This window comes from Lemur catta, chromosome 1 (assembly GCF_020740605.2).
Source record: "Lemur catta isolate mLemCat1 chromosome 1, mLemCat1.pri, whole genome shotgun sequence".
Classification (NCBI taxonomy): domain Eukaryota; kingdom Metazoa; phylum Chordata; class Mammalia; order Primates; family Lemuridae; genus Lemur; species Lemur catta.
Window position 1 is genome coordinate 162,706,044 of NC_059128.1, and position 2,272 is coordinate 162,708,315.

Genomic DNA, 2,272 nt, shown 5'->3' on the forward strand with positions numbered 1-2,272 from the left:
TCCAGGATTCCAAAACCCCTGGAACAGAATCCGGACCCGAGAAGGAGTTGGAGCTCTGAGAATCCGTACGGTATAGGTAACTGGGCCCTGGGAAGTGACTGGCAGAAGGCCTAGGCGGATGCGCTGGTGGGTCGCTGGTCGGGAGTGAAGGGAGACGTCCCTCGCCCCCAGTGGGTTTCCGTTTCTCTTTTGTTTTTCCAAACAGTGGGAGGCACTCCCGAGTGGGGGGTAAGTCCGGGGCCACTCTGCGGAAACTCTATTTGGGAAAGCAAAACCAAGTGGATCCACTTGACGTGGAATCCAAGCTGTAGCCGGCTAAAATTTCTGTTGATGTCTGTTGCTCCTTTGTTTGTCTTTTGGTTTCCAACGGGCAGGAGGCACCCCAAGAGGGGATAAGTCCGGGGCCGCTCGGCAGAAATTCTGGTTTTATTTGTCTGAGTTTTAGATGGTTAACACAGGACCGGTCTAGTATTGTCTATTTGTGCCTTTGTGGATTTCTTTTGAGTGATATTGCCAATGTGTGAGAGAAAGACCAAGAAACGAGTCCGGACTCTTAGATCAGGCGTGTGATTGGAATTAATGCTTACTGTGTGGAGTGTCTGTAAGGCAACTAATGGTGAATGAGATTCGTGGGTGAGTCTGCTGAGCTGAGGTGCTGCTGAGTGGAGCAGCCCAACAGCTTCTCCTTTTTCTATGGCCCTCTCAATCTCTGGATTTACAGTCTCCTGGTTACAGATTGTTCTTTGGGGGCTCCCTTCTCTGTTGGCGCTACTACTTGGTATTGGCTTGTATGCTGTGACCCCTCAATCTTGGGGACCTCTAAAGAAGGCTGCCTTCACACTTCTCTACTGGCTCTTGGTGGGACTCCTTGTGTGGCTGTGAACTGCCCCTCCTTTCTAGTGGCTTTGTGTCATTCGATGTCTTTTGAACATTTTCATTTGTCTTTTGAATATTTTCATTGCCCCCTTTGTAACTAATAACCCTTTTTCTCCTCACATGACTCAGGAGGAGGGGGTGTCCTCTGAGGCCCCACCGCGGAAAGAAATAAAACTAAAACAGGATCTGACCAAGGCCAAGACCTGCTGCCCATTTTGTGCAAGGAACCAGAAAAATCAGTGGGCAACAAGAGCGGGCAGCAGGAACTCACCAGTGACGCCAGATCAGCTGGTGGCACCAAAGCAGACCAACTAACGGTGTCTGTTTCCTTGCAGGAGTGCTGCGCAGACATGGGACAGACACCATCGACTCCCCTGTCCATTACTGTGGGCCATTTTAAGGATGTTAAGGAAAGGGCGCACAGCCTTTCCCTAAAAGTAAATAAAAAGAAATTCATCACCCTGTGCGAGGCGGAGTGGCCGACATTTGGGGTGGGATGGCCACGGGAAGGGGCATTTGATGCTGAGCTTATTGAGAAAATAAAAGGGGTAGTCTTTGGTCATCACGGCCATCCGGACCAAGCCCCCTATATTATAGTCTGGCAGGACTTGGTCCAGGATCCGCCACCTTGGCTAAAGACCCTCCTGCCAGCATCGAGGAAGAAGACACAAGTCCTAGTTACCAAAGAGGTAAAGAAAAGTGGGGTGCAGGACCCTCAGCCCACGGGATCACCTGTGCTGTCGGACTCTAATCTATATCCAGATTTAATAGACCTAGAGTGGCATAAACCCCCACCTTATAATCCTAGAGTGGCCCAAGCGGCCCAGGCGGCTCCGGCGGCCCAGGGGAGGACGGGACCTCCAACGGGGGAGTGGGGGGGCTGGCGTACGGCACAAGACAACGGACTGAACAAACTCCAGATCTTGAACCCATGAGGGCGCTTCCCTTGAGGGCCATGGGACCCCTGGGAGTGGACGGGGAGCAGGCGCATCAGTACTGGCCCTTCTCCACCAGTGATCTTTATAATTGGAAATCTCAAAATGCAAATTTTTCTGATAATCCAAGAGATCTAATTAACCTTTTAGATTCTGTCCTTTTCATTCATCAGCCCACATGGGACGACTGCCAACAGTTGCTTAAGGTTCTTTTTACCATAGAGGAGAGGGAGCGAATCCAGGGAGAGTCACGAAAGTTAGTCCCTGGAGAGGATGGCAGGCCTACCATCAACCCTCGAGTCATCGACCAGACCTTTCCCCTTGAACGGCCGCCCTGGGATTACAATGAGGCTGAAGGTAGGGAGCGTCTCCGGGTCTACCGCCAGACTCTGATGGCCGGTCTCTGGGCAACAGCACGGAAGCTGACCAATTTGGCTAAGGTGGGGGATGTTTGGCAGGGG

The 2,272-nt window shown here is 51.8% G+C and overlaps 1 long non-coding RNA gene across 1 annotated transcript; it reads left to right on the top strand.

The window, feature by feature from the left end:
• The first annotated feature begins 1,240 nt into the window (after positions 1-1,240).
• On the top strand, positions 1,241-2,072 carry LOC123641276. The gene is made up of 3 exons (XR_006736262.1): positions 1,241-1,313; positions 1,474-1,565; positions 2,034-2,072. It is a non-coding gene; the product is annotated as an uncharacterized LOC123641276 (long non-coding RNA).
• The last annotated feature ends 200 nt before the right edge of the window (positions 2,073-2,272 follow it).